General features: G+C 47.7%; 1 pseudogene; it reads right to left on the reverse strand.

Annotated features, from left to right (window-relative positions):
• LOC135533633 (phosphorylase b kinase regulatory subunit alpha, liver isoform-like) overlaps positions 1 to 20,689 on the reverse strand; it is a 39,529-nt pseudogene that overhangs the window by 9,243 nt on the left and 9,597 nt on the right.

Here is a 20,689-nt window from a genome sequence, read left to right on the forward strand (position 1 = left end):
TGACACCTTGTAGAGTCCATGCCCTGATGAATTGAGGCTGTCTCTGACACCTTGTAGAGTCCATGCCCTGATGAACTGAGGCTGTCTCTGACACCTTGTAGAGTCCATGCCCTGATGAATTGAGGCTGTCTCTGACACCTTGTAGAGTCCATGCCCTGATGAATTGAGGCTGTCTCTGACACCTTGTAGAGTCCATGCCCTGATGAATTGAGGCTGTCTCTGACACCTTGTAGAGTCCATGCCCTGATGAATTGAGGCTGTCTCTGACACCTTGTAGAGTCCATGCCCTGATGAATTGAGGCTGTCTCTGACACCTTGTAGAGTCCATGCCCCTGATGAATTGATGACACCTTGTGAGTCCATGCTGTCTCTGACACCTTGTAGAGTCCATGCCCTGATGAATTGAGGCTGTCTCTGACACCTTGTAGAGTCCCGATGAATGAGGCTGTCTCTGACATGAATTGAGGCTGTCTCTGACACCTTGTAGAGTCCATGCCCTGATGAATTGAGGCTGTCTCTGACACCTTGTAGAGTCCATGCCCTGATGAATTGAGGCTGTCTCTGACACCTTGTAGAGTCCATGCCCTGATGAATTGAGGCTGTCTCTGACACCTTGTAGAGTCCATGCCCTGATGAATTGAGGCTGTCTCTGACACCTTGTAGAGTCCATGCCCTGATGAATTGAGGCTGTCTCTGACACCTTGTAGAGTCCATGCCCTGATGAATTGAGGCTGTCTCTGACACCTTGTAGAGTCCATCCTGATGAATTGAGGCTGTCTCTGACACCTTGTAGAGTCCATGCCCTGATGAATTGAGGCTGTCTCTGACACCTTGTAGAGTCCATGCCCTGATGAACTGAGGCTGTCTCTGACACCTTGTAGAGTCCATGCCCTGATGAATTGAGGCTGTCTCTGACACCTTGTAGAGTCCATGCCCTGATGAATTGAGGCTGTCTCTGACACCTTGTAGAGTCCATGCCCTGATGAATTGAGGCTGTCTCTGACACCTTGTAGAGTCCATGCCTGATGAATTGAGGCTGTCTCCTGTAGAGTCCATGCCCTGATGAATTGAGGCTGTCTCTGACACCTTGTAGAGTCCATGCCCTGATGAATTGAGGCTGTCTCTGACACCTTGTAGAGTCCATGCCCTGATGAATTGAGGCTGTCTCTGACACCTTGTAGAGTCCATGCCCATGAGGCCCTGATGAATGCCCTGATGAATTGAGGCTGTCTCTGACACCTTGTAGAGTCCATGCCCTGATGAATTGAGGCTGTCTCTGACACCTTGTAGAGTCCATGCCCTGATGAACTGAGGCTGTCTCTGACACCTTGTAGAGTCCATGCCCTGATGAATTGAGGCTGTCTCTGACACCTTGTAGAGTCCATGCCCTGATGAATTGAGGCTGTCTCTGACACCTTGTAGAGTCCATGCCCTGATGAACTGAGGCTGTCTCTGACACCTTGTAGAGTCCATGCCCTGATGAATTGAGGCTGTCTCTGACACCTTGTAGAGTCCATGCCCTGATGAATTGAGGCTGTCTCTGACACCTTGTAGAGTCCATGCCCTGATGAATTGAGGCTGTCTCTGACACCTTGTAGAGTCCATGCCCTGATGAACTGAGGCTGTCTCTGACACCTTGTAGAGTCCATGCCCTGATGAATTGAGGCTGTCTCTGACACCTTGTAGAGTCCATGCCCTGATGAACTGAGGCTGTCTCTGACACCTTGTAGAGTCCATGCCCTGATGAATTGAGGCTGTCTCTGACACCTTGTAGAGTCCATGCCCTGATGAACTGAGGCTGTCTCTGACACCTTGTAGAGTCCATGCCCTGATGAACTGAGGCTGTCTCTGACACCTTGTCTCTGACAGAGTCCATGCCCTGATGAATTGAGGCTGTCTCTGACACCTTGTAGAGTCCATGCCCTGATGAATTGAGGCTGTCTCTGACACCTTGTAGAGTCCATGCCCTGATGAACTGAGGCTGTCTCTGACACCTTGTAGAGTCCATGCCCTGATGAATTGAGGCTGTCTCTGACACCTTGTAGAGTCCATGCCCTGATGAACTGAGGCTGTCTCTGACACCTTGTAGAGTCCATGCCCTGATGAACTGAGGCTGTCTCTGACACCTTGTAGAGTCCATGCCCTGATGAATTGAGGCTGTCTCTGACACCTTGTAGAGTCCATGTCCTGATGAATTGAGGCTGTCTCTGACACCTTGTAGAGTCCATGTCCTGATGAATTGAGGCTGTCTCTGACACCTTGTAGAGATGAGGCTGTCTCTGACACCTTGTAGAGTCCATGCCCTGATGAACTGAGGCTGTCTCTGACACCTTGTAGAGTCCATGCCCTGATGAACTGAGGCTGTCTCTGACACCTTGTAGAGTCCATGCCCTGATGAATTGAGGCTGTCTCTGACACCTTGTAGAGTCCATGCCCTGATGAACTGAGGCTGTCTCTGACACCTTGTAGAGTCCATGCCCTGATGAACTGAGGCTGTCTCTGACACCTTGTAGAGTCCATGCCTGACACCTTGTAGAGTCCTGCCCTGATGAATTGAGGCTGTCTCTGACACCTTGTAGAGTCCATGCCCTGATGAATTGAGGCTGTCTCTGACACCTTGTAGAGTCCATGCCCTGATGAATTGAGGCTGTCTCTGACACCTTGTAGAGTCCATGTCCTGATGAATTGAGGCTGTCTCTGACACCTTGTAGAGTCCATGCCCTGATGAACTGAGGCTGTCTCTGACACCTTGTAGAGTCCATGCCCTGATGAACTGAGGCTGTCTCTGACACCTTGTAGAGTCCATGCCCTGATGAATTGAGGCTGTCTCTGACACCTTGTAGAGTCCATGCCCTGATGAACTGAGGCTGTCTCTGACACCTTGTAGAGTCCATGCCCTGATGAATTGAGGCTGTCTCTGACACCTTGTAGAGTCCATGCCCTGATGAACTGAGGCTGTCTCTGACACCTTGTAGAGTCCATGCCCTGATGAATTGAGGCTGTCTCTGACACCTTGTAGAGTCCATGCCCTGATGAACTGAGGCTGTCTCTGACACCTTGTAGAGTCCATGCCCTGATGAACTGAGGCTGTCTCTGACACCTTGTAGAGTCCATGCCCTGATGAATTGAGGCTGTCTCTGACACCTTGTAGAGTCCATGCCCTGATGAACTGAGGCTGTCTCTGACACCTTGTAGAGTCCATGCCCTGATGAATTGAGGCTGTCTCTGACACCTTGTAGAGTCCATGCCCTGATGAATTGAGGCTGTCTCTGACACCTTGTAGAGTCCATGCCCTGATGAATTGAGGCTGTCTCTGACACCTTGTAGAGTCCATGCCCTGATGAATTGAGGCTGTCTCTGACACCTTGTAGAGTCCATGCCCTGATGAACTGAGGCTGTCTCTGACACCTTGTAGAGTCCATGCCCTGATGAATTGAGGCTGTCTCTGACACCTTGTAGAGTCCATGCCCTGATGAATTGAGGCTGTCTCTGACACCTTGTAGAGTCCATGCCCTGATGAACTGAGGCTGTCTCTGACACCTTGTAGAGTCCATGCCCTGATGAATTGAGGCTGTCTCTGACACCTTGTAGAGTCCATGCCCTGATGAATTGAGGCTGTCTCTGACACCTTGTAGAGTCCATGCCCTGATGAATTGCTGTCTCTGGTAGAGTGCCCTGATGAATTGAGGCTGTTCTGAGGGCGTGTGGGGGACTGTTCCTAATGTTTTGTACACTGTGTATATGTGCACACTTAAGTGCAAAAACACACACATACATACACGCTCAAGTACAAACACACACAGCAGCATACACTCCATGCTACAGGCCAGTACATGTTACCATGACGACACCGGCATGCTACAGGCCAGTACATGTTACCATGACGACACCGGCATGCTACAGGCCGGTACACATTACCATGACGACACCAGCATGCTACAGGCCGGTACATGTTACCATGACGACACCAGCATGCTACAGGCCAGTACATGTTACCATGACGACACCAGCATGCTACAGGCCAGTACATGTTACCATGACGACACCGGCATGCTACAGGCCGGTACATATTACCATGACGACACCAGCATGCTACAGGCCGGTACATGTTACCATGACGACACCAGCATGCTACAGGCCGGTACATGTTACCATGACGACACCAGCATGCTACAGGCCGGTACATGTTACCATGACGACACCAGCATGCTACAGGCCAGTACATGTTACCATGACGACACCGGCATGCTACAGGCCATTACATGTTAGTACAGTAAGCATAAGGCAATGTAACGAAGAAAGACAACCGTTCTCATCTGCGTGGTTTAGTGAACACGGGACAATGAGGGGGTCATGGTTCATGGTTTACCGTGGAACGGGGAGAGGTGACGTTGCTGCTGATGGAATAGCCACTGTTACTCATCTGGAAAGGATCAACACGGAGAAGACGTCATGTTGTCGTCGAGGGAGAGACACAGAAGGAGGGATGACGGCGTGAAGGAAAGTCAAACTCACACCTTGTAAATACAGTTTAGATTATGATAAAACATCAGACACAGTTAAAGATGTGGGCTAGAAAACAGGCAAACATGATCAGCAGCTCAGCATGAGGCAAGGCACGACTGACTGTATTCTAGTACAGCTGGTATGAATGGGCTTTCAGCTGGTGGCTTCATGTCATGTTATGATGGTTGGTTTCATTATGGTCAAGCTGTGGAGACTAGAGCTGATGAGGCAGTATGACTATTAACTAACAAACTCAACCCACGCTGATCGGACGAGACCAGTCATCCAACTGCAATCAGAACCATACAACATCACAGCATTATTACTACTATAGACAAAGAGCATTCTGTCGTCATGTCTTCTAACTAGAATCAAACATACAGAAAGAGTATTAGGCCTATACTAACCTCTAGATTATATTATAGAGAATTAGGTCTATACTAACCTGTAGATTATATTATAGAGGATTAGGTCTATACTAACCTGTAGATTATATTATAGAGGATTAGGTCTATACTAACCTGTAGATTATATTATAGAGCATTAGGTCTATACTAACCTCTAGATTATAATTAGGTCTATACTAACCTGTAGATTATATTATAGAGGATTAGGTCTATACTAACCTCTAGATTATATTATAGAGGATTAGGTCTATACTAACCTGTAGATTATATTATAGAGGATTAGGTCTATACTAACCTGTAGATTATATTATAGAGGATTAGGTCTATACTAACCTGTAGATTATATTATAGAGGATTAGGTCTATACTAACCTGTAGATTATATTATAGAGGATTAGGTCTATACTAACCTGTAGATTATATTATAGAGGATTAGGTCTATACTAACCTGTAGATTATATTATAGAGGATTAGGTCTATACTAACCTGTAGATTATATTATAGAGGATTAGGCCTACACTAACCTCTAGATTATATTATAGAGCATTAGGTCTATACTAACCTCTAGATTATATTATAGAGGATTATGTCTATACTAACCTGTAGATTATATTATAGAGGATTAGGTCTATACTAACCTGTAGATTATATTATAGAGGATTAGGTCTATACTAACCTGTAGATTATATTATAGAGGATTAGGTCTATACTAATCTGTAGATTATATTATAGAGGATTAGGTCTATACTAACCTGTAGATTATATTATAGAGGATTAGGTCTATACTAACCTGTAGATTATATTATAGAGGATTAGGTCTATACTAACCCTATACTAATCTGTAGATTATATTATAGAGGATTAGTCTATACTAAGGATTAGGCCTATACTAACCTGTAGATTATATTATAGAGGATTATGTCTATAGATTATATTATAGAGGATTAGGTCTATACTAACCTGTAGATTATATTATAGAGGATGGAGGATTAGATTATATTATAGAGGATTAGGTCTATACTAACCTGTAGATTATATTATAGAGGATTAGGCCTATACTAACCTGTAGATTATATTATAGAGGATTAGGTCTATACTAACCTGTAGATTATATTATAGAGGATTAGGTCTATACTAACCTAGATTATATTATAGATTATTATAGATGATTAGGTCTATACTAACCTGTAGATTATATTATAGAGGATTAGGTCTATACTAACCTCTAGATTATATTATAGAGGATTAGGTCTATACTAACCTCTAGATTATATTATAGAGGATTAGGTCTATACTCTCTAGATTATATTATAGAGGATTAGGTCTATACTAACCTGTAGATTATATTATAGAGGAAGGTCTATACTAACCTGTAGATTATATTATAGAGGATTAGGTCTATACTAACCTGTAGATTATATTATAGAGTATTAGGTCTATACTAACCTGTAGATTATATTATAGAGGATTAGGTCTATACTAATTAGATTATATTATAGAGGATTAGGTCTATACTAACCTGTAGATTATATTATAGAGGATTAGGTCTATACTAACCTGTAGATTATATTATAGAGGATTAGGTCTATACTAACCTCTAGATTATATTATAGAGGATTAGGTCTATACTAACCTCTAGAGGATTACTATACCTGTAGATTATATTATAGAGCATTAGGTCTATACTAACCTGTAGATTATATTATAGAGGATTAGGTCTATACTAACCTGTAGATTATATTATAGAGGATTAGGTCTATACTAACCTGTAGATTATATTATAGAGGATTAGGCCTATTATATTATTATAGAGCATTAGGTCTATACTAACCTGTAGATTATATTATAGAGGATTATATACTAACCTGTAGATTATATTATAGAGGATTAGGTCTATACTAACCTGTAGATTATATTATAGAGGATTAGGTCTATACTAACCTGTAGATTATATTATAGAGGATTAGGTCTATACTAACCTGTAGATTATATTATAGAGGATTAGGTCTATACTAACCTGTAGATTATATTATAGAGGATTAGGTCTATACTACCTGTAGATTATATTATAGAGGATTAGGTCTATACTAACCTGTAGATTATATTATAGAGGATTAGGTCTATACTAACCTGTAGATTATATTATAGAGGATTAGGTCTATACTAACCTCTAGATTATATTATAGAGGATTAGGTCTATACTAACCTCTAGATTATATTATAGAGGATTAGGTCTATACTAACCTGTAGATTATATTATAGAGGATTAGGTCTATACTAACCTGTAGATTATATTATAGAGGATTAGGTCTATACTAACCTGTAGATTATATTATAGAGGATTAGGTCTATACTAACCTGTAGATTATATTATAGAGGATTAGGTCTATACTAACCTGTAGATTATATTATAGAGGATTAGGTCTATACTAACCTGTAGATTATATTATAGAGGATTAGGTCTATACTAACCTGTAGATTATATTATAGAGGATTAGGTCTATACTAACCTGTAGATTATATTATAGAGCATTAGGTCTATACTAACCTGTAGATTATATTATAGAGGATTAGGTCTATACTAACCTGTAGATTATATTATAGAGGATTAGGTCTATACTAACCTGTAGATTATATTATAGAGGATTAGATCTATACTAACCTGTAGATTATATTATAGAGGATTAGGTCTATACTAACCTGTAGATTATATTATAGAGGATTAGATCTATACTAACCTGTAGATTATATTATAGAGGATTAGGTCTATACTAACCTGTAGATTATATTATAGAGGATTAGATCTATACTAACCTGTAGATTATATTATAGAGGATTAGGTCTATACTAACCTCTAGATTATATTATAGAGGATTAGATCTATACTAACCTGTAGATTATATTATAGAGGATTAGGTCTATACTAACCTGTAGATTATATTATTGAGGATTAGGTCTATACTAACCTCTAGATTATATTATTGAGGATTAGGTCTATACTAACCTGCAGATTATAGGTCAAAGGAAATCAGGGGTCTCCAACCTTTTCTAGCATGAGAGCTACTTTTAAATTATGAAACATTTCACAAGATACACGTACATTTTTTCCTAGCTTTCAAATAGGCCGTCTTTGTATGTTCCCAAATTCTGTTTTCCTGGGGGAATGTCATTCTGTCTCCTAAGAAGAAAGCAAAAGCCCACACCACACAGACACAAAAGCCCACACCGCACAGACACAAAAGCCCACACCACACAGACACAGACACAAAAGCCCACACCACACAGACACAAAAGCCCACACCACACAGACACAAAAGCCCACACCACACAGACACAAAAGCCCACACCACACAGACACAAAAGCCCACACCGCACAGACACAAAAGCCCACACCACACAGACACAAAAGCCCACACCGCACAGACACAAAAGCCCACACCACACAGACACAAAAGCCCACACCGCACAGACACAAAAGCCCACACCACACAGACACAAAAGGGGCAATATTGCTGGAAATGAATTGCCAGATGTTGTGTTCCGTTTGGCTTTCAGCCAGTTGTGGCTCATCAGGGGTGGTTGAATGTCAATGTGGATTTGATTGGACAGTAGCCGGGAGGTTGACTTGTCTCATACTAGTGAGATTTGTTCATGACAGTTTGCGGTAGAACACGTGAAAAATAAATGCTTTCTCAGAATTGTTTGGCGAGCTACTCATGGGTAGACTGGGAGTTACTGGTAGCTTGTGATGGACCTGTTGGAGACCCCTGATGTAGATACCCTCCATGACATGCAATAGTCAGCTGACGTGACCATACCTGTTTGATCTCACGCTTCAGCTTGCGGATGCCGGTGCGCTCCGTCTTAGTGGCCCCAGTGTGACCCAGCTCATGGATGGAGACAGCCGGGCTGGTGGCTGAGGACTGCATAGGACGCACTGACACAGGAGAAAGGGAGACAGACACAACAATTCATTTGATTCAATAAAATAATACTACACCTGCAAAGATTCCAGTACACCTGCAAAGATTTGAGAAGAATCGGGAAATATATTAATACTGTAGAAACTACTAATGCTGGCTATGTAGTGGTCTATGTAGGGGTCGGGGCTAGGGGGCTATGTAGTGGGCTATGTAGGGGTCTATGTAGGCGTCGGGGCTAGGGGGCTATGTAGGGGTCGGGGTTAGGGGGCTATGTAGGGGTCGGGGCTAGGGGGCTATGTAGGGGTCTATGTAGGGGTCTATGTAGGCGTCGGGGCTAGGGGGCTATGTAGGGGTCGGGGCTAGGGGGCTATGTAGGGGTCTATGTAGGGGTCTATGTAGGCGTCGGGGCTAGGGGGCTATGTAGTCGGGGTAGGGGGCTATGTAGGGGTCGGGGCTAGGGGGCTATGTAGGGGTCTATGTAGGGGTCTATGCTAGGGGGCTATGTAGGGGTCGGGGCTAGGGGGCTATGTAGGGGTCTATGTAGGCGTCGGGGCTAGGGGGCTATGTAGGGGTCGGGGCTAGGGGGCTATGTAGGGGTCGGGGCTAGGGGGCTATGTAGGGGTCTATGTAGGGGTCGGGGCTAGGGGTCTATGTAGGGGTCTATGTGGTCGGGGCTAGGGGGCTATGTAGTGGTCTATGTAGGGTCGGGGCTAGGGGGCTATGTAGTGGTCTATGTAGGGGTCTATGGGGCTCGGGGCTAGGGGGCTATGTAGGGGTCGGGGCTAGGGGGCTATGTAGGGGGTCGGGGCTAGGGGGCTATGTAGTGGTCTATGTAGGGGTCGGGGCTAGGGGGCTATGTAGTGGTCTATGTATGGGTCTATGTAGGGGTCGGGGCTAGGGGCTATGTAGGGGTCTATGTAGGGTTCGGGGCTAGGGGTTGGGGTTAGGGGTCTATGTAGGGGGTCGGAGCTAGGGGTTGGGGTTAGGGGTCTATGTCGGGGGTCGGGGCTAGGGGTTAGGGGTCTATGTAGGGGTCGGGGCTATGTAGGGGTCGGGGCTAGGGGTCTATGTAGGGGTCGGGGCTAGGGGGCTATGTAGTGGTCTATGTATGGGTCTATGTAGGGGTCGGGGCTAGGGGGCTATGTAGGGGTCTATGTAGGGGTCGGGGCTAGGGGTCTATGTAGTGGTCGGGGCTAGGGGGCTATGTAGTGGTCTATGTAGGGGTCGGGGCTAGGGGGCTATGTAGTGGTCTATGTATGGGTCTATGTAGGGGTCGGGGCTAGGGGGCTATGTAGGGGTCTATGTAGGGTTCGGGGCTAGGGGTTGGGGTTAGGGGTCTATGTAGGGGTCGGAGCTAGGGGTTGGGGTTAGGGGTCTATGTCGGGGTCGGGGCTAGGGGTTAGGGGTCTATGTAGGGGTCGGGGCTATGTAGGGGTCGGGGCTAGGGGTCTATGTAGGGGTCGGGGCTAGGGGTCTATGTAGGGGTCTATGTAGGGGTCTATGTAGGGGTCGGGGCTAGGGGGCTATGTAGGGGTCTATGTAGGGGTCGGGGTTAGGGGTCTATGTAGGGGTCGGGCTAGGGGTCTATGTAGGGGTCTATGTAGGGGTCGGGGCTAGGGGTCTATGTAGGGGTCGGGGCTAGGGGTCTATGTAGGGGTCTATGTAGGTTTCGGGGCTAGGGGTTGGGGTTAGGGGTCTATGTCGGGGTCGGGGCTAGGGGTTAGGGGTCTATGTAGGGGTCAGGGCTATGTAGGGGTCGGGGCTAGGGGTCTATGTAGGGGTCGGGGCTAGGGGCTATGTAGTGGTCTATGTATGGGTCTATGTAGGGGTCGGGGCTAGGGGGCTATGTAGGGGTCTATGTAGGGGTCGGGGCTAGGGGTCTATGTAGGGTCGGGGCTAGGGGGCTATGTAGTGGTCTATGTAGGGGTCGGGGCTAGGGGGCTATGTAGTGGTCTATGTATGGGTCTATGTAGGGGTCGGGGCTAGGGGGCTATGTAGGGGTCTATGTAGGGTTCGGGGCTAGGGGTTGGGGTTAGGGGTCTATGTAGGGGTCGGAGCTAGGGGTTGGGGTTAGGGGTCTATGTCGGGGGTCGGGGCTAGGGTTAGGGGTCTATGTAGGGGTCAGGGCTATGTAGGGGTTGGGGCTAGGGGTCTATGTAGGGGTCGGGGCTAGGGGCTATGTAGGGGTTTATGTAGGGGTCGGGGCTAGGGGTCTATGTAGGGATCGGGGTTAGGGGTCTATGTAGGGATCGAGGTTAGGGGTCTATGTAGGGGTCTATGTAGGGGTCTATGTAGGGATCGGGGTTAGGGGTCTATGTAGGGGTCGGGGCTAGGGATCGGGGCTAGGGGTCTATGTAGGGGTCGGGGTTAGGGTTCTAGGGGTCTATGTAGGGGTCGGGGTTAGGGGTCTATGTAGGGGTCTATGTAGGGGTCTATGTAGGGGTCTATGTAGGGGTCTATGTAGGGGGTCGGGGCTAGGGGTTGGGGTTAGGGGTCTATGTAGTGGTCGGGGCTAGGGGTCTATGTAGGGGTCGGGGCTAGGGGTCTATGTAGGGGTCTATGTAGTTGTCGGGGCTAGGGGTCTATGTAGGGGTCAGGGATCGGGGTCTATGTAGGGTTCGGAGCTAGGGGTCTATGTAGGGGTCTATGTACTTGTCGGGGCTAGGGGTCTATGTAGGGGTCAGGGATAGGGGTCTATGTAGGGTTCGGAGCTAGGGGTCTATGTAGGGGTCGGAGCTAGGGGTCTATGTAGGGGTAGGGGCTAGGGGTTGATTTGGGATTGGGAAAGACTCACTGCTCTTCTCCACCCCAAACTCCTTCCCACTGAGGATGTGGTGTAGCAGGTTCTTCATGTCTGATGGACTCAAGTTCATCAGGCTCTCAGAGGCCTCCTCCCCTGCAGAGGACAGAGAGAGAGACGCCTGTAACGCTGAGTAGAGAGACTCTGTAAAAACTCCCCAGGCACTTCCACACTAAAGGCCATTCAGCTCAACCTCCAGATACAGTAGTGTCACTACTAACCAGGTCTACCTGAAAGAACTACCAGAGCCCTATTCAGATGGTGAGTCTACTGAGGCCTTTAGAACACAGCTGATTATTCTACCATTCTAAGAATGGTACTGAACCCTACCTGAGCAGTGTAGACTGAACCCTACCTGAGCAGTGTAGACTGAACCCTACCTGAGCAGTGTAGACTGAACCCTACCCGAGCAGTGTAGACTGAACCCTACCTGAGCAGTGTAGACTGAACCCTACTTGAGCAGTGTAGACTGAACCCTACCCGAGCAGTGTAGACTGAACCCTACCTGAGCAGTATAGACTGAACCCTACCCGAGCAGTGTAGACTGAACCCTACCTGAGCAGTATAGACTGAACCCTACCTGAGCAGTGTAGACTGAACCCTACCTGAGCAGTGTAGACTGAACCCTACCTGAGCAGTGTAGACTGAACCCTACCTGAGCAGTGTAGACTGAACCCTACCCGAGCAGTGTAGACTGAACCCTACCTGAGCAGTGTAGACTGAACCCTACCTGAGCAGTGTAGACTGAACCCTACCCGAGCAGTGTAGACTGAACCCTACCCGAGCAGTGTAGACTGAACCCTACCCGAGCAGTGTAGACTGAACCCTACCCGAGCAGTGTAGACTGAACCCTACCCGAGCAGTGTAGACTGAACCCTACCCGAGCAGTGTAGACTGAACCCTACCTGAGCAGTGTAGACTGAACCCTACCTGAGCAGTGTAGACTGAACCCTACCGAGCAGTGTAGACTGAACCCTGAGCAGTGTAGACTGAACCCTACCCGAGCAGTGTAGACTGAACCCTACCCGAGCAGTGTAGACTGAACCCCACCCGAGCAGTGTAGACTGAACCCTACCTGAGCAGTGTAGACTGAACCCTACTTGAGCAGTGTAGACTGAACCCTACCCGAGCAGTGTAGACTGAACCCTACCCGAGCAGTATAGACTGAACCCTACCCGAGCAGTGTAGACTGAACCCTACCTGAGCAGTGTAGACTGAACCCTACCTGAGCAGTGTAGACTGAACCCTACCTGAGCAGTATATAGACTGAACCCTACCTGAGCAGTGTAGACTGAACCCTACCTGAGCAGTGTAGACTGAACCCTACCTGAGCAGTGTAGACTGAACCCTACCTGAGCAGTGTAGACTGAACCCTACCTGAGCAGTATAGACTGAACCCTACCCGAGCAGTATAGACTGAACCCTACCCGAGCAGTGTAGACTGAACCCTACCTGAGCAGTGTAGACTGAACCCTACCTGAGCAGTGTAGACTGAACCCTACCTGAGCAGTATAGACTGAACCCTACCTGAGCAGTGTAGACTGAACCCTACCTGAGCAGTGTAGACTGAACCCTACTTGAGCAGTGTAGACTGAACCCTACCCGAGCAGTGTAGACTGAACCCACCCGAGCAGTGTAGACTGAACCTACCCGAGCAGTGTAGACTGAACCCTACCCGAGCAGTGTAGACTGAACCCTACCCGAGCAGTGTAGACTGAACCCTACCCGAGCAGTGTAGACTGAACCCTACCTGAGCAGTGTAGACTGAACCCTACCCGAGCAGTGTAGACTGAACCCTACCCGAGCAGTGTAGACTGAACCCTACCTGAGCAGTGTAGACTGAACCCTACCTGAGCAGTGTAGACTGAACCCTACCCGAGCAGTGTAGACTGAACCCTACCCGAGCAGTGTAGACTGAACCCCACCCGAGCAGTGTAGACTGAACCCTACCCGAGCAGTGTAGACTGAACCCTACCCGAGCAGTGTAGACTGAACCCTACCTGAGCAGTGTAGACTGAACCCTACCCGAGCAGTGTAGACTGAACCCTACCCGAGCAGTGTAGACTGAACCCTACCTGAGCAGTGTAGACTGAACCCTACCCGAGCAGTGTAGACTGAACCCTACCCGAGCAGTGTAGACTGAACCCTACCTGAGCAGTGTAGACTGAACCCTACCTGAGCAGTGTAGACTGAACCCTACCTGAGCAGTGTAGACTGAACCCTACCTGAGCAGTGTAGACTGAACCCTACCCGAGCAGTGTAGACTGAACCCTACCCGAGCAGTGTAGACTGAACCCTACCTGAGCAGTGTAGACTGAACCCTACCTGAGCAGTGTAGACTGAACCCTACCTGAGCAGTGTAGACTGAACCCTACCTGAGCAGTGTAGACTGAACCCTACCTGAGCAGTGTAGACTGAACCCTACCTGAGCAGTGTAGACTGAACCCTACCTGAGCAGTGTAGACTGCGGGCCAGCTCTGTAGCCATCACCTGCATGATGAGTCCGATTCGGAGACGCAGCATGTCCCCAAACAGAGCCGGCTGGGAGCGGACGTACATGGCCAGGTACACCATGATCTCCTGCATTATCACAATACAGCAGTCGTTACTGTCCCTTCATCGCAGAGACTTGTTACAAAACTGACCAAAGTTTGCTTTAACATGTCGAGCTAGACTCGCATCGGGCAGAGAATTTGGACGGAAATGGCATCTGGAAGCCTCTTATATAATCCCAGTTATAATGTGTTGTACCTGAGTGAGCACAGCGATGCTGATGTCCTGCCCACTGGCCTCATAGATCAGAGAGTTGAGTTCTTCTGGAGGAAGAGGCGCTGAGATGACTTTCTCCCTGGGCTCCGGTGGTAACCCCACTGTCAGCTGCTTGTGGTGGGAGATGAGATCAGTGCAGGCCTCAGCCAGCACCTCCACTCTCTTCCTCAGGATACCAGAGATGTATCTGATCAGACCCCACTCCTTGTTGGCCCCGGCCTGGGCATACAGCTCCTCCAGGAGACACCTCACACTGACCCCGCCCTGACCCCCACGTCCACCAGCCAATCAGCACCTTTCAGGTGAGAGAGAATTACAAATCATTCAGTTCAATTCAATCTGAGGAGTCAATTCAGTGTAATTCAAACCTAAACATGTAGAGAATTCAATTCAATTTGATTCAATTCAAAGATTCAATTCAACCCGACACCATCTAATCCAGGGGTGGGAAAAATACGGCCCATTTGATCCAACCCGCAGGAGGTTGGAGTAAAACAAAAAAAAATGTGGAAAAATATTATTTTGTGTAAAAAAATGTAAAAGACTCCAGGCCACATTGAACACCTACAACTAAATAGAAAGTGTGTAGAAATGATAATGGACGTTTACAGTTTGCCCACCCCTGATCTAAACCAGTACCTTTCATCACACAGAGGATATATAGTATGTCTGCCTGGTCCTGCAGTGTGGGACACTCCTTCAACTGTCTCACCAGAGACCCAAAGTCTGTGTTACCCTGGGAGTCTCGCGGCAGGTGGAGGTCTGCAATACTGGGGGCCTGAGAGCAAAGATACACAGACACACACAAATACACACATGTGCGCACACACACACACACACACACACACATTAGAGGATCCAAACACACAGATGCACCAGAAAGACAGTACTGGAGTCTGTTGTTGGCGTAGACGAACTGACCTTGGGCTGTTGTTGATGTGGTGTGTGGTGGTGTGGATGGAGCGGTGTGAGCTGGGACACGTGCAGTAGGTTGAGGGATTTACGGTGCTTGTTCATGATGGGAGTCATGGGAAGATACATGGAGGCCTCTGGAAGAAACAACACTCACCATACAGTATTTGTATTTATTATGGATCCCCATGACTTCCTGCCAAGGCAGCAGCTACTCTTCCTGGGGTTTATTATGGATCCCCATGACTTCCTGCCAAGGCAGCAGCTACTCTTTCTGGGGTTTATTATGGATCCCCATGACTTCCTGCCAAGGCAGCAGCTACTCTTTCTGGGGTTTATTATGGATCCCCATGACTTCCTGCCTAGGCAGCAGCTACTCTTCCTGGGGTTTATTATGGATCCCCATGACTTCCTGCCAAGGCAGCAGCTACTCTTTCTGGGGTTTATTAAGGATCCCCATGACTTCCTGCCAAGGCAGCAGCTACTCTTCCTGGGGTTTATTATGGATCCCCATGACAACCTGCCAAGGCAGCAGCTACTCTTCCTGGGGTTTATTATGGATCCCCATGATTTCCTGCCAAGGCAGCAGCTACTCTTCCTGGGGTTTATTATGGATCCCCATGACTTCCTGCCAAGGGCAGCAGCTACTCTTCCTGGGGTTTATTATGGATCCCCATGACTTCCTGCCAAGGCAGCAGCTACTCTTCCTGGGGTTTATTATGGATCCCCATGACTTCCTGCCAAGGCAGCAGCTACTCTTTCTGGGGTTTATTATGGATCCCCATGACTTCCTGCCAAGGCAGCAGCTACTCTTTCTGGGGTTTATTATGGATCCCCATGACTTCCTGCCAAGGCAGCAGCACTCTTCTTGGGGTTTATTATGGATCCCCATGACTTCCTGCCAAGGCAGCAGCTACTCTTCCTGGGGTTTATTATGGATCCCCATGACTTCCTGCCAAGGCAGCAGTTACTCTTTCTGGGGTTTATTATGGATCCCCATGACTTCCTGCCAAGGCAGCAGCTACTCTTCCTGGGGTTTATTATGGATCCCCATGACTTCCTGCCAAGGCAGCAGCTACTCTTCCTGGGGTTTATTATGGATCCCCATGACTTCCTTCCAAGGCAGCAGCTACTGTTCCTGGGGTTTATTATGGATCCCCATGACTTCCTGCCAAGGCAGCAGCTACTCTTCCTGGGGTTTATTATGGATCCCCATGACTTCCTGCCAAGGCAGCAGCTACTCTTCCTGGGGTTTATTATGGATCCCCATGACTTCCTGCCAAGGCAGCAGCTACTGTTCCTGGGGTTTATTATGGATCCCCATGACTTCCTGCCAAGGCAGCAGCTACTCTTCCTGGGGTTTATTATGGATCCCCATGACTTCCTGCCAAGGCAGCAGCTACTCTTCCTGGGGTTTATTATGGATCCCCATGACTTCCTGCCAAGGCAGCAGCTACTCTTTCTGGGGTTTATTATGGATCCCCATGACTTCCTGCCAAGGCAGCAGCGACTCTTCATGGGGTTTATTATGGATCCCCATGACTTCCTGCCAAGGCAGCAGTTACTCTTCCTGGGGTTTATTATGGATCCCCATGACTTCCTGCCAAGGCAGCAGTTACTCTTTCTGGGGTTTATTATGGATCCCCATGACTTCCTGCCAAGGCAGCAGCTACTCTTCCTGGGGTTTATTATGGATCCCCATGACTTCCTGCCAAGGCAGCAGCTACTGTTCCTGGGGTTTATTATGGATCCCCATGACTTCCTGCCAAGGCAGCAGCTACTGTTCCTGGGGTTTATTATGGATCCCCATGACATCCTGCCAAGGCAGCAGCTACTCTTTCTGGCGTCCAGCTAAATTAAGGCAGTTAAAACAGTACAATGCAAAAAGATTTCACAACAGATTAAGTGTGTGTCCTCAGGCCCCTACTCTACTCCCACATATCTACAGTAGAAACCAACAGAATCCCAACCATACAGTAGAAACCAACAGAGTCCCAACCATACAGTAGAAACTAACAGAGTCCCATACAGTAGAAACCAACAGAATCCCAACCATACAGTAGAAACCAACAGAATCCCAACCATACAGTAGAAACCAACAGAGTCCCAACCATACAGTAGAAACCAACAGAGTCCCAACCATACAGTAGAAACCAACAGAGTCCCAACCATACAGTAGAAACCTACAGAGTCCCAACCATACAGTAGAAACCAACAGTGTAGAAACCTACAGAGTCCCAACCATACAGTAGAAACCACCAGAGTCCCAACCATACAGTAGAAACCTACAGAGTCCATACAGTAGAAACCAACAGAGTCCCAGCCATACAGTAGAAACCTACAGAGTCCCATACAGTAGAAACCAACAGAGTCCCATACAGTAGAAACCTACAGAGTTCCATACAGTAGAAACCAACAGAGTCCCATACAGTAGAAACCTACAGAGTCCCATACAGTAGAAACCTACAGAGTCCCATACAGTAGAAACCGACAGAGTCCCATACAGTAGAAACCTACAGAGTCCCATACAGTAGAAACCGACAGAGTCCCATACAGTAGAAACCTACAGAGTCCCATACAGTAGAAACCTACAGAGTCCCATACAGTAGAAACCTACAGAGTCCCATACAGTAGAAACCAACAGAGTCCCAACCATACAGTAGAAATCTACAGAGTCCCAACCATACAGTAGAAACCTACAGTGTCCCAACCATACAGTAGAAATCTACAGAGTCCCAACCATACAGTAGAAACCTACAGAGTCCCAACCATACAGTAGAAACCTACAGAGTCCCAACCATACAGTAGAAACCTACAGAGTCCCAACCATACAGTAGAAACCTACAGAGTCCCAACCATACAGTAGAAACCTACAGAGTCCCAACCATACAGTAGAAACCTACAGAGTCCCAACCATACAGTAGAAACCAACAGAGTCCCAACCATACAGTAGAAACCTACAGAGTCCCATACATACAGTAGAAACCTACAGAGTCCCATACATACAGTAGAAACCTACAGAGTCCCATACAGTAGAAACCTACAGAGTCCCATACAGTAGAAACCTACAGAGTCCCATACATACAGTAGAAACCTACAGAGTCCCAGCCATACAGTAGAAACCTACAGAGTCCCATACAGTAGAAACCTACAGAGTCCCATACAGTAGAAACCTACAGAGTCCCATACAGTAGAAACCTACAGAGTCCCATACAGTAGAAACCTACAGAGTCCCATACAGTAGAAACCTACAGAGTCCCATACAGTAGAAACCTACAGAGTCCCATACAGTAGAAACTGACAGAGTCCCATACAGTAGAAACCGACAGAGTCCCATACAGTAGAAACCGACAGAGTCCCATACAGTAGAAACCGACAGAGTCCCATACAGTAGAAACCTACAGAGTCCCATACAGTAGAAACTGACAGAGTCCCATACAGTAGAAACCTACAGAGTCCCATACAGTAGAAACCTACAGAGTCCCATACAGTAGAAACCGACAGAGTCCCATACAGTAGAAACCAACAGAGTCCCAACCATACAGTAGAAACCAACAGAGTCCCATACATACAGTAGAAACCTACAGAGTCCCATACATAACCCTAAACCTAACACTTGGTGAATAAACAAACAGTAAATGTGACGATAACTTACTGGGCATGTTGAGGCCTTGGACCTGGGCCATGAAGGAGAGGATGTCTCTGGTGGTGTGTTCAGCACTAAACACGTGGTGCTGCCCCCTCTGGATGGGAGGGAGATGACACTTGGTGGCTGTGCTCTGCATCAGCTGGCTGAGGTAGTGGTCAAACATGTCCTTGGAGCTGCCTGGATGGGGGCGGGAGTTAAATGTAGACTCAGCAATATGATATTACATACCGCAAGCACAAACACGCAAACACAAATACAAACACACACCAAACACACACCACGGCTGACGTACCTGAGGGGACAAAACTTTCTTCTTCGTCTTCCTCATCTTCTTCATTCTCCAGCAGGTCGTCATCGGTGTCTCCGTCGAGGAAGCTGAGCTCTGTGTGGAACGAGGTAGTCTGGAAGCTGGAGATGTTTGCCATCTGAACCCTGCAAATGGAACCAAATAGGGCATCACTGGAACTTTCATAACCAGGTGCTGTAGTGACATAAATAGTGGAGCCGAGCATTTCCTTCTGTAAATATCCAGAGATCTCTCTTAAGATGAGTGACCTTAGAAATGGAAGAGAGTCGGTCTGACCTTGCCCCTCCAAAGTATCCATCGTGCAGCTTCCTCAGAGTGGACAGAATACACGGGTCGATGCTCTCACCATCATCCACTGGGAACAACAAGGGAAACATGATCAATCAACCAACCAATAAGCCTTGTTTGTTCCATACAGAATGTAGTTTCCCAGCAAGAGTCCATTTCCTGGACACAGATTAATCCTCGAATTCCCATTTAAATAAATGTTTAGTCCAGAAGTCACACAAACAACACAGAATGATTGCCCAGCATGCTGTGTGTGATGGGGAAGGTGTAGTTATTTACCCAGCATGCTGTGTGTGATGGGGAAGGTGTAGTTATTTACCCAGCATGCTGTGTGTGATGGGGAATGGGAGGGTATTTACCCAGCATGCTGTGTGTGATGGGGAAGGTGTAGTTATTTACCCAGCATGCTGTGTGTGACGGGGAGGGGAGGGGTATTTACCCAGCATGCTGTGTGTGATGGGGAATGGGAGGGTATTTCCCCAGCATTCTGTGTGTGATGGGGAATGGGAGGGTATTTACCCAGCATGCTGTGTGTGATGGGGAAGGTGTAGTTATTTACCCAGCATGCTGTGTGTGATGGGGAAGGTGTAGTTATTTACCCAGCATGCTGTGTGTGATGGGGAAGGTGTAGTTATTTACCCAGCATGCTGTGTGTGATGGGGAAGGTATAGTTATTTACCCAGCATGCTGTGTGTGATGGGGAATGGGAGGGTATTTACCCTGCATGCTGTGTGTGATAGGGAAGGGGAGGGTATTTAGCCAGCATGCTGTGTGTGACAGGGAAGGTGAGGGTATTTACCCAGCATGTGGTGCGTGACGGGGAAGGGGAGGGTATTTACCCAGCATGCTGTGTGTGACAAGGAAGGTGAGGGTATTTACCCAGCATGTGGTGCGTGACGGGGAAGGGGAGGGTATTTACCCAGCATGCTGTGTGTGATGGGGAAGGTCAGGGTAGGGCGTCCGGTCATCCTCCAGGAGGAGGAGAGATAGGACAGCTCCGTCCTTAGCATCTCCACTATCATCTGGTTGTCCAGAGCCAGGTAGAAGTGATGCTGGTCCAGGAACTAAAGGAGAGGAGAGACAGTGAGATGGTTGTCCAGAGTCAGGTAGAAGTGATGCTGGTCCAGGA

The sequence above is a fragment of the Oncorhynchus masou genome, unplaced genomic scaffold, assembly GCF_036934945.1.
Source record: "Oncorhynchus masou masou isolate Uvic2021 unplaced genomic scaffold, UVic_Omas_1.1 unplaced_scaffold_2538, whole genome shotgun sequence".
Taxonomy (NCBI): Eukaryota; Metazoa; Chordata; class Actinopteri; order Salmoniformes; family Salmonidae; genus Oncorhynchus; species Oncorhynchus masou.